Source organism: Corvus cornix, chromosome Z, assembly GCF_000738735.6.
Source record: "Corvus cornix cornix isolate S_Up_H32 chromosome Z, ASM73873v5, whole genome shotgun sequence".
NCBI lineage: Eukaryota > Metazoa > Chordata > Aves > Passeriformes > Corvidae > Corvus > Corvus cornix.
The window spans coordinates 55,171,570-55,186,386 of record NC_046357.1 but is presented as its reverse complement, the minus strand read 5'-3'; the positions used below and the strand labels follow the sequence as shown (position 1 = coordinate 55,186,386).

The 14,817-nt window shown below is 39.6% G+C and overlaps 1 protein-coding gene across 3 annotated transcripts in view; it reads left to right on the top strand.

Moving 5' to 3' along the window:
* Positions 1-14: 14 nt before the first annotated feature.
* Positions 15-14,817, top strand: part of ADGRV1 (adhesion G protein-coupled receptor V1) — a 332,117-nt gene continuing 317,314 nt past the window's right edge. The window contains exon 1 of one of the 3 annotated variants that reach the window (XM_039567434.1): positions 15-51. The gene's annotated coding sequence lies outside the window, so the exon portion shown is untranslated. The remainder of the gene's footprint in view (positions 52-14,817) is intronic. The other 2 variants (XR_005603902.1, XM_039567433.1) reach the window with 2 other exon arrangements.

Sequence of the window (14,817 nt, the reverse complement as noted above, 5' to 3'; positions counted from 1 at the left end):
CCCCCGCCCAGCTCCCTCCCGGTGCAGCAAGGACCGACCCCGCCGCCCCGGGTAGGTGAGAGCAGTGCCGTGCCCTGCCCGACCCGGCCCGGCCCCACCGCCCCACTCCGCCCCTAGCCGCGGCTCTACTTGCCCCCGCTCCACATGGGACCCGCCGCGATGGCGGCTGCGCCGCCACGTCTGCAGCGCCGCCACGCCCCGGCGCCGGCCGCGCGCAGCCCTGGGGGCGGGGGTGGCGGGAGGCGGCCCCGGGGCTCGGCCTTGAGCCGGCGGGGCGGGCCCGGCGGGAGAGCGGGTCTCGGCACCTCCCGCGCTGTTCCGCCGCGGCCCGCAGAGCGCTGTGGTGAGCCTCTCGGCGTTGGAGGCCGGAGCGCGGGGCCGGGGACCGGCGCTGCCGGACGAGGAAGCACTTCACCCCCCGCCTTCCCCGCGAGCCGCCCGTGTGCTATCCCGCTATGGGATTTTCTTATCAATACATCACTCTTGCTGATCCTCCTTCTGGAGAAATTGAGGCTGCTCAGATACACGAAGTTGTCATGTATTTGGGTCAGTAAGAGGGTTCTTCTGAGACCCTTTTAGCCTGTTAGGTTCGCATCTTCTCTCCTCATTCTGTACCTCTTAGTCCCGCCTGGCTCTTGCCGTCTTGCTGCGCCTTCAAAAGTTGCCGGGCAGTTTCTTTATATCCCTTCACACCTGTCCCCTCAGTACTAGTACTGCAGACGTACAGAAGTGCAGGCTGCACTGATAGATCTTTCTCACAAGAGACGTACCACAAATTAAGCCCTATAGATATTTCAACTTTCCTTCTCTAGTAGAATCATTTTTATCTCTAACAGACTGTCAGCAGCTTTTGGGGTGCTCAGGGAATAGGCAGGTGTCCTAGTCTAACTATGAAATTTAATCTAGTGTAGGTTTCTCCTGACACAGACTTAGAAGTTCTTGATTACAGCAGGACCAAAAACAGTATTCCTTAAAAAACCTGACAGCTCCAAGGTTAGGCTAAAATATGTTGTAAAAAAATTGCTGAAGACAAATGTGTTTGCTAGTCTCCTTCCTAAACAGATTAGATTTAATCTTAAAGTAAGTTTAAATAAGGGGTTTTTTTCCCTTTTGTTTTTGAGCCTTGCTATACAATGCTTCCAGAACAACCAAAGTGGCTAGAAACATGTTTGATACTAAAAAAGACAGAAATTTTTTATGGCTTTACTTTTGAAAACTAGCTGACTTGAGTCTGAAGACATAAAAATAAGAGTTAACAATTGTGTATCTCTGTGAAGGGTCACATTCACATCCACAGCAGCTTAATTGAAGCCACATTTCCAGGTATTGTAAAACAAACGGTAAAGGTGCATTGTGTTCTTGTGTCTCAGACTATTTTAAAGAAAAAAAATATATATACGTACATATATATATACATACATAGGCTTATCTGTACCTACCTTAAAACAGTATTCTGTTGTGGATGAGGGATGGACCAGTTAAAATAAAAGTATTCCTAAGACTGTGTAGGTACTAGGTACCCCCTAACTGAATAGCATCAGCAACACGAGCAATAACATTTCTATCAAGAGCATAGAGGTTTGCCTGAAAGAATATAAATATTCTCAGGTACAGAAGTCAGCATAAAATAACAAGCTGGTCACTTCATGCACATCTGATTACTGCCCTTCGTGAAGAAGCATGGAATAGTACTAACATTTAAATGTGGTTTCGTTCCTGCAGGAACAAAAGTCAAAGCTAATTTTCAGGCTTTCTTATTTTGCATTTGTTAAAATAGTCCAGTGGATACCAAGTGTAGTTAGAATTTCATCAAACCTAAGTTTCTTGCAAGTCAGGACACTTTCTAAACCATTTAATAGCCTTGCTGAGGATATTTTCTTGACACTTGGACCCACATAACATTTTCCTTCCTGAGTGTTTCAGGTGTAATTAACTGTGAACGGTGTGGTTTCTCCTAGATAGGCAATTTCTTCTTTCATACCATCTTCCTAATCAAAGCCTGCTCAGAAATAAGCCTTCTATTTTTATCACGGGTCAGAAGCACAGCTTGTGCTGATTAACACAGCAGCACTGAAGGCTTAGATATAGCCCCACAGAGAAGCTGCTATCCAACAAAGACAAGCTTGGATTGTTAGATTATGTGACAAATGTGTGAAAATATTTGTAGGAGTCCCAGAATGATTTTGTATCTTTCTGGGGATGCCAATGCAAGCAGAGTGAATCTTCCACAACTGTATTTCCAGAAAGAGCAATACTGAACATGACAAAATTGAATTAATTTCCCATAAACCCGAAGTTTTCTCATGGCATCTCAAGTTGAAGAAAATTAGTTTTTACGTAATGTTGGGGTTTGACACTGGTTAAGTGCCAGGCACCCCAAAAAAACCCTAATTACTTTTTTTCCTCTGCTATAGCTGGGCAGAGGAGGGGAAATTAACATGAAAACTTCGTAAATTGAGATGAGGATTAGGGAGAAAATATTTCAAGGCAAAACAGGTTCAAAACTTCAACAGTATAAAGAAGATTTATTATTAACAGAATGAAAAGTATAAAGGGTAATGAGAACTGAAATAAACCTTTAGAACACTTTATTTTCGTCCCAGCCCCTCCCTCTTTCCCACCGACAGCACAAGGAGACAAAACATGGGGTTTTGGTCAGTCTTTCACTTTCTAAGAATCTTTCTTCAGTTCATTCAGGGAAAGGAGTTCTTCTGTTGTGCCGTGGGTCCTTCCCGCGGGATACAGTTCTCTGTGAATTTCTCTAATGTAGCTCTAATTTTCACAAACAGCAGCCTGCCCAACCTGCTGTAACGTGAGTCCCTCCCATGGGCCAAGCAGTCTTCCCACAGCTGCCCAGCACGGGTCATTTTAGTTCATGGGATTTAGTCTTTTAAGAATAAGTTGCTCTAGTTTGGAAGCAAGGGTTCTCTGTCTCTGGAAGCAAGGGTCCTCTCTCTCTGTTTGAGTTTCTCACTAGATTACAGCTTTCCAGCATCCGCTCACTCTAGTGTGGGCACTCTTTCTCATGGGCTGTGAGTGGATCTCTGCATTCCCCCATGCACCTCATGAATTACAGGGAAATAGTTTGTTGTATTATAGTCCTCCCCACGGCTTGCAGAAGAATCTCAGCTCTGACACCTGAAGCACTTCCTCCCCCTCTTTCCTTTGCACCTACCTTAGTGCCGCCATGGTCTTCTCCTCACATGTTCTCACTTTTCCCTTTTCTCTGACTCGGAACAAAATTGTTGTCTGTAGGTATTATTGTTCTCAAGTTCTATCAGTTGAAAAGTTCTTATAGACCTTCGCTGCACTGAAAAGGTTAATCTTGTCTGTGCTCCATGTCAGGGAATTGTTCGCTGTATTTTCATCACTGGCCACATGGTCCCCGCTGGCACCGCACAGGTGGCCCTGGCTGTGTGGTCCTGGCCTCAAGAGGGCCCCAGCCTCGGGAAGGCCCCAGCCACGTGGCCCCCGGTGCCCCATGCCAGGATGGGCCCCAGCAGCTGCCTTCCCACCGCTCAGAAGAAAGAGATCTTCCCAACTTTTTTCCTTTCTTAAATATGTCATCACAGAGGTGTTACCAACTTTTCTAATTGGGCTAGTAACCTGCCCGTTGTCAGAGCCTTCAGCGGTTGGCTCTGTGCCGGACATGGTAGAAACTTCCAGCAGCTTCTTCCCACCCACCAAAAACTGGACTGCTTTTAAACTAGCAACACCTAGTGATTTTCATCTATTAGGAGGTGTCATGACATATCTGGCAATGAATATTTGCAGCACCAAGCAGCTTTGTTTTGTTTTTTAAAGGAAGCTTTCAGTAATAGATGTGAAGTGACTGTAGTTGTCTGTAGCTGGGAAACTGATGACTCAGACCCTATTCACGCTTTTGAAAGACTGTTTTATGAGACTCATCAGAGCTGTGGGTGAATCTGTAGAGGAGTTTGAACCAGACTTCATATGCAAAGATGCCTGCAGTGGTGTCTAATGATTGTCCCATCACACGTCACTAATGGAATATCCTTTTGGAGGTTTTCTTTCATCTTTGGGTGATGAGGCTGCAGCAGTTTCTTTTATCTAAAGATGTGTGCTATCAGGTCAAAAAAGAACTGCTGAAGCAGCACTCTGCCTTAGAAGGGGAAAGAAAGTATTGGAGTTTGCTTTGACCCTGCTACACCCCTGTGTGTAACCATTTGTAACTGGTGACATTTTCCCATCAATAACAAAAGGGTATATTCCAAACTTGATGAGCAAGACTGGAGCTGCATAGCTCCCATGAATGCTAATAAGAATACAGCCTTTCTCCATTCCCATGTAAGTTACTTTGCATATCCTAATAGTGCATTCTCAGTGAGCAACAGGGTCAGTGTTAATCACACCATGGCATTCCAACAGCAACTGCATGGGTCTGTACCACATTCCTCTTGGTCATGTTATTTCTTGTGTGGCCTGATCAGAGCTTGGAAGTTAAGTATACACATAGAAATATTAGGAAGATCTTAAGAAATTAATGGAAAGGGATTGTAAGGGAGATGTAGAAGGGCTGATATAACTTGTTAATCATTTTTAATTAAAAAAAAAATCCCAAACATATTGTTTCCATCTGGAAGTTACCACATGTCATGTGCCACCACTGTTTTTGTAAGTCGTTCTATGGTTTGGTATCACTAGGCTAGATTTACATTTAGATAGCTTGGGTCAAAGTGTCTAAATGTATGTTTTAATTAATTGAAAGACATGATAAATTATGACTCATTAAGAGACTCAGACAGAAATACATCTACAGCATTTGTCTGTCTCTCCTTCCCTGCTTGGTAATTGGGAATGGTCGCAAAATTGTAGGAAATAGTAATATCAAGATAGCTCTGCATCTCCAGTACAGACCAAAGGAAGTTATTAAGCCATGACTGTAAGATGCAGTAAGAGGAATTTCTTAAGATCTCTATAAAAGAATGCAAGAAGCGAATAGTGCTAAATCTACAGACACTGCATAGTCTGTTCTCCAGTGGAAATATTTGCGTGTATACATTTAGCTATAATCATAGAATCGTTTAGGTTGGACTTAATATTATATATGATATTAAGCCCAACTGTTGATCCTCAAAACTACCATAAATCCTTTTTAATTAGCAAGGTTCCAACAATAAAAATGGGTTAAAAATCACCACAAAATTTAATTGTTTAATTTATTATTGTTATGGTTTAAGTGACCATAAATAAAAAAAAATATCACTGGATTGAGACTGTATTTTCCCTATGTAATATTTTACATATTTTCTGTTCCCCTTTTGTTACTTGACAGGAATCAGCAACTCTTTTAATTAACTGTATTATTTCATGTGTATCCATAATAGAAATATGCTGTGTGCCTTCCACAATGCAGCCAGTAGGTTGTTTGATATTTTATTTTCAAAAAACTGTAAATAACTGCATATTTGCTTCTGATTTACTGCCTAAGTACCCTCTGAATAAGAAAATCTATCAGGGAACCCATTCAGCTATGGTAAAAACTATGCAAAAATGCAGTATAGTTTCTTGAAAACTTCCTTCAAATTGTTCACAGACGGATTTTGTTATTAGATTCTGAATTCCTGTCTATTGATGAATTAGTGTTTTGGTAGTGCAATAAGTGAAATTATTTTTGGGGTGGATTTTGGATGGGTTTTTTGGTTGCTTGGGGATTTTTCCTGGGGGTTTTTGGTTGGTTGGTCTTTGGTTTTTGTTTGTTTGCTTTAAAGATTATCATAGATTCTTTCCAGTTTTTGCTGGATGACTGTAATAAATTCCATCCATAACTGTTACTATTTCATATGTTTTCCGTGAGTAAAGTAAGGAAACCTGTCAGTATTTATCTTGTTTTTATTCTGAGGGAATATTTGCACTGTCCCCAAGTCTTTATCTTGTTTGTTTTTAATTAATTAAGCATTCAGAATTTGTTAACTTCTGTTCTCTGCTTTCTCTGGGTCTCAGTTTTGGAGAACTTCCTTTATGTAGATCTTCTGTGGGTTTCAGCATTGTTTTTAAAATTCAGACATCAGTATTTATGCAATTTGAAATATCCACCCCATTAGTGCCATGTACAAAAGTAATTCTACCACCTCAACTACTTGACACTAATCTGCTGTTGATGTATCTGAAGATGACATGGGTTTGGTTTTGCTTTCCCAGTCACAGAATCACATTAGACACTTACGGTAAGCTGCTTGTCTGCTTGAATTTCTTCAGATGAAAATGATTCAGAAGAAGACTTATATTTTAACTTTGAAGGTATTCAGTAGTGTTAACATGACTTGTTTTTACTGTAGTACTCTCATTCTCTTTCCACTAATATTGACATCACAAACATCCACTTCTGAGTTTTGTATTTACAGGGAGAGAGTGTTGAGGAGATCTATTTTTAACCCTTGTTGAATTACATAATACAAATATTTTCATTTATACATAATGAAATTTTGTGACAGTGACAAAAGATAGTTGGGTCTCCACATCTTCCCCTCTTGCAGTTGTCTCTGATGGGCAGTGATTTGTCCCAAGAGCCACACCAAGTAGGATTTACAGGAGGAGTGCAATCTGATGATTGCAATTGACTTTGGTATGCATCGGCATACAAAAGGGTATAAAGTGCTGCTGGATCCTGGGGCAGTGCTGCAAACTTGAGGCTTGCAGGCAGCTTCCATGTGGATCCCGCAGTGGCAGGGATGCCTGCAGGGTACATCCAGCCTGAAGCAAGGGAACACTCACTTTTGGATTATTAATTTTCTCTGTTTAGTTTCTTTCTCTTCCTCATCACTGTTTCGTGAGTTCTTTTACGCAGAGTTCGGAGTGAAACGCAGGAGACACAGAGTTTGTCTTTGGACTTCGATGTTGATTATATCTTATCTATAATACAGCTGCGCGGAGTGTGCCTTCTAAGTTGACAAGATGAAAAATGGCCCCAAGTTCTAACTTCCAAGGCCATTTAAAGTCCAAACTGCTGACTTTCAGCAGGGGGAAGACATGCAGACAATCAATGTGATTGATAAAGCAAGCTTCGTTTATTAGCAATACAGAGGCACTTATATAGTGTGAAAGTACAAGCTTATCAGTTCTTCAATTAGTTTAAACTTACAAAAGCGCATTCTTATTTCTACATGATTGGGTTAGATAAAAGACTACATTTGGCAAGCTTCTGTTATTTATGTTTTGTCTTGAGAGATCAAAGATCTTCCTCCCTTCTCATGGTCAGCACATCTTTATCAGAACAGCACTGTACATCCTAAAAACTCCCTTTTGGTTCTCAGGCCTGTTTCTCATGCAGGCATTTTCTCATGGAGGCTTTTTCTCTTGCAGGCCTTTGCTTGCACAGTTCTGTTATTAATTTGTACCCTTTATCAATAATCCATGTCCCTGATCCTCTAACCATTCTCCAACACCAAACTATCCAATTATGGAATGCCAAGTAATTTATTTTTACTTATAACCCAGTAACTATTCATTTATGATCCACATTGTGGTTTTTTTGAACCAATACCAGAACAATACCTGAACACCCAGATTTGTGAAGAAGAGGGAGGAAAGAAGAACAAACCCACACCCAAGATCCTCCATCTTATTACTAAATCCCATAAACCTAATTTTTCTACATCTCTACCTATTCCATCCAGTGACATAACAAGTTTCTTTTTAATTACACAGCAACAGTCTCAGTGCTATCACATAAAAAGGGAAGCCTTTCCCAAGGCCTCAGGTCAAATGCAATGTGCTTTTGAGGATCATTACCTGTCAGTGCTGAAAGACTGAAGTTCTCTGAACCCAGGGTTCCAACATCTCCCCCTCCTGTTTGAACCATGAACGCTGCTTTAACTGCTTTGTTAAACCATTGTCGGATACACTGAAGTAGACAAGGTACAAGTACCATGATGACTATAATGACAATCAAAACATACATGCTCAGTTTCAAAAGCAAGGCTCAACCAATCGAACAGATCATCCAACCATGATCGTCTTACAATTTTGAGTTTAGTGAATCCTTCTTCTAATTGTTGAATGCTCTTTTGTATTGATACCGAATGGTCAGAAAGATTCCTGCAGCATTTGCGGTCCTCTGCAGGGCCCTTTGCAGAAAGGAGAAAAAACATGGCACAAAGAGGAAAATAAGAAGGATAACAATTATAATTAGACCTCCAATGCTACATGGTCCACCTTTAGGGTTTGATGGAATGGCAGGCCAAACTCTATTTACACCAATGAAAAAGTCTCCTTGTGGCAATTGTAAAGGAACATGGTTGGGTGCTGCGTGCAAGACTGAAGTGAAATTGCACCAAGATGTCGCATTTTCATACAATGCATGATTTGGAGTGACATCTGTGATTTTGTTTTCATTCTGTTTTGACTCAGGAGAATCAAATATTATGCAAAAATCCATTTTTACTGAGCCAAGGATTTCCAATTCTTGAGGTTCATAGGGTGTCTCAGGGAGAAATTTAGTCCCGACACCCCATTCCTCTGTGGGATTCATGAGGAATCGTGACAGATCTGAGGAGACATTTTTTGGTACTGGCCAATTATCTACTGGTAAATTGACCAAGCAGGCTGAGAATGGCTTTTCTGGACTTGAAGTCAAACAAATGGTATCCAAGCCTGAGGCATTGGCTAGGGTCACCCAAACATTGGTTTTTGGTTGACTCATGGGCAGGATCATGATACTTAAGGCAAACAATGAAATAATAAGGTACAAGTATGCTATCTGATTTAGTTTCATACTTCTCTTTGGTTTCTTTTCTCAGTCTTGTTCTGGGACAAGCCAATTGTAAGGCACAAAAATTATTTCTTTTGCATTCAATTCTGCAAATTTGGACCTCTTTGGGTTCTCTCTGAAGTTCTCTCCAATTACTGTGGAGACGAGGACTATTTCCTTCCTCATGACCTGATATAATTAAAATTTCAATGGCCTCATGCTTTGTATGTAATTCTGAATCGTAACACGTTCCACATCATGCACTTGTCAACAAGGCTTTACGATACCAACAATTCCCACACTATTATACTGGCACTCAATCCAAAGTTCACAGCTTCTGCATGTGGGATAAAAGATGTTTATCATCAGCTGTGGTCTTTCTGCAGTTCACGTCTGCGTGCTTGCTTCTCTGCTTCCGGGGGCATCTGTGTATTCCTGTGGCTTGTAGAGCTTCACATTTTTTGAAGGAATCCACTTTAGACCAGCACCTGTAGAGACAAAAGTGTACCCTTTGCCCCATGTTATTAGTGGGAATGGGCCTTCAATTTTTCCTGTCTCTGGATTTCTGATCAAAACTAAAGGGTTTTCCTTTAACTTTGCTTGTGTGGTGTTGGAAAAATATCTGGTTATTGGTGGATTTGGTTCTGCAAAAGAGCTGTTTAAAAAATTTAAAACGTATAGCGTTTTATTCAAGCACATTTGCGGCGTAGCCTCTGCCTCCCATCTTTTTTGTTTATCCAAAAGGGATTTTAAAGTGTGGTGTGTTCTTTCAATGATTGTTTGCCCTGTAGGAGAATGAGGAATACCGAAGGAGTGATAAATTCATTAAGAATTTATGTAGCTCTTTTGCTATGTAAACTGGACCATTGTCTGTTTTTGTTTCTTGAAGCACACCTAAGGATGCCAATGCTTGCAGAAAATGCTGACGTGCGTGTTTCACTGTTTCTCCTGTGTGTAAGGAGGCAACAACTGCACCTGAGAGGGGCCTACTGATACGTGGATATTTTTTAGTTTTCCGAAAGATGAATATTTTGTGATATCAGCTTGCCATAATTGGAGACTTTGCAATCCTCTTGGATTGACTGCTCCTGTAGATACAGGAGGTTGCACGAGCTGACAATCAGGTCAAGCACCTATGATTGCTTTTGCCTGATCTTTGCTAATCTGAAACGTTCATTTAAGTGTTTGTGCATTTTGATGACAAAATGCATGACTCAGTTTTGCCTGTTCAAAAATGTTTGGCAAGGTGTTTGCAATGGGCATTGTTAATTTATCTGCTTCTGCATTTCCTTCCACCAAGAATCCTGGAAGTGAAGAATGTGCTCTGATGTGAGAGATAAAGTTTTTGTTCTTCCTGTTTTGTACAACCTGCTGCATGCATGCAAGATAATGATACAGAACATCATTATCAACATTTTTTAAGAGTGATCCTTCTATTCTTTTGACCACATTAGCTACATAGGCTGAATCTGTTATTAGACTGAGAGGTTCCTGAAGTAATTGAAATGCTCTGACTACTGCTGCTAATTCCACAATTTGAGGAGAATCTTCTACTGTGGGTGAGTAAAAGCAGTAAGATCCAGTCACATATGGAGATAAAATCCTAAAGTAGCTCCATAGGTGCTTTGTTGCTTTATAATTGTGCATTCTGTAAGGCCAAAGCCTGGAAACCTGTATGTTTCTGAGCTTGCTGATATTATGACCCTTTAGACCTGCTTATATTGTATACCACATTGACAAAGGTTACATCTTAATTGATACGGACTTTGCTCATTTATAAGCTCACTGGCTTATGAGTTTCTACAGTAGATGTATTCTATACTGGTACAATGCTACCTACAGCTACAGCTGAGAAAATCTTTCTCTGGCAAACTGTCCTTTGATGTCATTCCACTGAGTGGGAAAATGCCCTCATACTAGCCTGGGTACCTCTGCAATCCTGTCAGCTCTGCAGCTGCCTCTTCCATGCCTCTACTGTTCTTACCATGTGAACAGAGGCCTACAGGCAAGCAAGAGAGTTCTCTGAAATATCCTAGCATTACTTTCATACTTTGTTTTGAGCTCTTCCGGCTGGAATAGTGGTGTATGCTGAGCAGCTTTTTATCTAAGGAAGAGGGAATAATTGAAGGGAGTGGGAGCAAGACCAGGGAGACTATCTTGTGGTAAAGGGTCTGATTCAGAGTCACAAAAATCTTTGATACAGAAGCAGGTATGATATCCACAGCCTGCTATATTGACAAATATTTGAACTCTGTGTTTAATGTGCCTTCTGTTTTCACCTATAAGGGCGTCTAGGTGTAAATGAAACTTCTGAATTGATACTCTCTGCTCCTGATATTAGTAATAAGTAATAATATTGTAGTTGTAAACATCTTACTATGCTTTCTTTCAAATTTCCAATGTACAATTGATTACAACAAAAATATGTATAGCTATTTGTAATCTCAAGTACTTATCAGTATATAGCTTTAAGAAATGGCTGTTTTCCATACAAAACATGTTTGTTTCAATTTTGCCTCTGTCATTTTTAAATAAGTATAGTGTATTTTAACAAATACGAAAATACTTGTAAAATAAATCATCCCATTCAACTTTTTTAAGCACTTAACATATGATTACAAATGTTCAGTTTATGACATAAATACAAAAATGATCTAGTAGAAACAGACTCTTTGAAGGGGGCATTGTCATGAATTTTAAAATAGATTCCTCCCACCCTTGTTTTCTTCCAACTTTTGTCTTTCTATTTGATTCAGCTTTTATATGGGACAGCAGAACATGTAAGAAACCTTTAAGTCTTTCAATGAGTATTAGGTATGTGAATGCAAATGCACTACTAGTAATCTTCATCAGGACAGATAACATAGCCCACATGGCATCAGTAAAGTGTTTACAAGGTATTAATATGCCTACTGTGACAAGTTGTATTTAATGGGAAGCAACAAGGAATTTGTTTTATTAGTTTTCCTCCTCCCTCAAGTAATAAATCTTAAAAGCTTCAATATTGATTCAATGAAATGAATGGCTGAATCGTTCTGAAGAGGCTCTGACAAGTGGACAAATGCTTCCATGGTTACATTGAGCTATGCAGTATAGTTACTGAGCTTTGCTGGTTTCCTCCCTCTGCCATTGAAGTAAAATAACAAGCCACAGGGTAGCACCACACATGGTGAGCATAAACTGGAAGCAGCTCTAAAAGATCAAGTTAGTTGATCTTATACAGATTTTAAACAATGTGGGGTTTATTATCTTATATTCTGTGCCTTAAATATGCATTTCAGTAGTTTCTCCTTCGTGTATCACTTTTCCATGGAATGTTTTTATTTCTTGTCTGAACAACCTCTCTTTTGATTTGCAATGCCATAAATTGAAAGCCCATGTGAAAGCGCATTTCGTAGTACTGTTACATGTGTTATGTTTTTCTAGGAATATCAAGTGGTGTGACTGCATCAATGCGGGCTTTTGCAATACCTAGATAACAAATAAAAAATCATGTGTAGAACTTTTATATGCAGTTGCTTTAGGATGCTTTGGAGTATAAACATAATTAAGTGGTTTGATTTTCGATCTGCTTGCATTTGAGGTACTCAAATTTCAGGTGTCACAGGGAAGACTGATATTATAAATACATAAAATTTTAGAAAAACAATACAAAACAATGACATATAGTCATTCAATTAGAAATAAGATTAAAAATGTTGCAGATCAAGCATGACGTTAATAGAAATCTTGAACGTTTTCAAAGCACAAAGTGTAAAGGAAACTAAAAGCAGATGTATTGACAATAGTTACATTTTTTCCCTTGGAGACCAACTCCAAAATGAGCATGTTGTCCACTGTATTAACACTGCTATTTTAGTTGTTTTCTCCCCTACCTGATTGACGGTCCTCAGAAGCACCAGATCAACATCAGAATGCTAAATTGTTTCAGTGCCTCTTTGTGGACACAATATTACAACAAGGATGAATGCCAGGATTCCACACAGCCAGGAAAATAAATTCATAAACATAGAAGATAGTTACTTCTGAGACAAAAATCCTGGTCTTAAAGTTTGTATTAAAAGTTTATATTTGTTGTAGATACTTAATTTCACATTTGATCAAATAATTTGTCTTTGATCTTGAGGGGTGAAGGTAATCAATTAGTGAGAAAATATTTTGATGTTTCACTTAAAAAGAGACGAGTCAATTCTTAAGTTGAAAAACATAGGGGTTTTTATGTTTCCAAGTAGTTCTTTTCCTCATTTGAAAGGAAGCAAACAGAATGCCCAGCTGTGAACTGGGAAAGCAAGTCAAGTTGTATGCAGCATCTGGAATTCTCTTGCTTTTATCTTTAAATAGTTTTTGAAGACTTTGAAATTAAGTGCAAAGTAGATGCAAGAGATTAGGGAGAGGCTTTAATATTTTTATTATGTCTTACCTTCAGAAAAATGTGCTTTTGGTAACCATTTCTTACCTTCAGAAAAATGCGCTTTTGGTAACCATTCTATTTGAATTTACAGTCTAGTGCTTGACATGCTCAGAAGTTGTATGTTTTGATGAATATTTTATGAGAAAATTTCTTATTTGCTGCATAGAATGTACATTGTCAGTGGCATGCTGCAAATGAAGAGCTGAACACACTTGAAGTAACATGACTACAACTTCATTTAGCAACAATAACTGCGTAAGAGGAGCAGGCAGACAGTTCTTGACAAATTCTCGTCTTGCTGTTTCGCCATGTGGCACACAAGCCAGTGAGCATCCACTATGGTTTGAAATGAGCTATGTAACTTTGTAAGACCAAATCAACCCTTCAGAGATAGCACTCTTCTTGACTCATTAGAGTGACACAAAATGACCTAAGTTGTCTCAAAATGGCCTGATAGAGCTTGATCACCCAAATCTACAGTGCACTAAGTTAAAACAAAGCAGTTATTTTCTCATTAGTTGTTCATTTTTAGTACACTTTAACGTATTTAAATTAATATTTTTAAAAAGCCATATCACTTTTTGTGGAAGTCTTGTCAAATGAGAGTTTAAGTTCATGAATCAAAAAGTTATGATTATATGAATAGTGCTTCTGCTGTAATGTGTATTAAAATATAGCAGCCTTTAATGAGCAGATGCTAGGAGCCATTTGCTTTTTCCTAATAATGGGAATAACTCAATTTTTTCTGTTAAAAACTCTTTTAGAATGTTAACATCAGCACGTGTTATCCATATACAAGTAAGGAGCCGTACCATAAAAAGATTTAACTTTACCAAACTGATCATAGGAAGCTTAAACAATGTTTGCCCATTGAGAAAGAGTGCAATGTGCTTGGAAGTTCTCATTTTTCAGTTTCTTAAATCCTGGACATTTCTGAAAAACAGAAGATCAGAATATGATTTTACCTACATATGTCTGCACATGAACCAGCCTGGTATAAAGCAGTCAGAAGCATAATACTCATATTTTGTCATTCAGTCTTCTCAGTTTATTAGCATTGTTTGCATTTGACTATTTTTTGCTCTTTTCTGCATGTGTTTGTTCATTCATCAGGAAGCTATGCCATAAAATCAAGATCATGATATTAAAGTATTCCCAGCTCAACAACAAAAGGATGTGGTAAAGTTCAGGAAAGCGGGCAGTGCAAGTGCCTGGCATCAGGTGACACTTGGCAGTGGTTGTGCATTTCTCTGGCATGGGGCAGCTGGATAGGAGTCTCCAGAGAGTGCAGGTAGGACAACCAGAAAGTGATCAGAAACCTCACGTCACATTTTGAAGAAGAGACAACCCAACCATGATCCTAAGCTGCTATGAGATAGCAGGTTAGAAGCCTGCTCTCACAGACTAGTCAGGCTGTGGGATGAACACACCTCTTTGGTACCAGACTTGGTCAGTTCCACCCTCTTTTGAAGTCTGACTTAGCATAGTTCCCTGAAGACTATGCTACTAAAGTCGTATTCTACAGTTCTGGCTGCTGTTTCTTTCAATACTGCCAGTTAGATGTGGTCCCCAGTGTGAATCAAACTGAATAATAAAAGAGAAAGGGGAATGCAACCTAGATGTCAGCAAAACAAACAAATATTGGTACAGAATCAAAAATCAAGCTACAGCTGCACATGCACAGGGAAGGATTTTA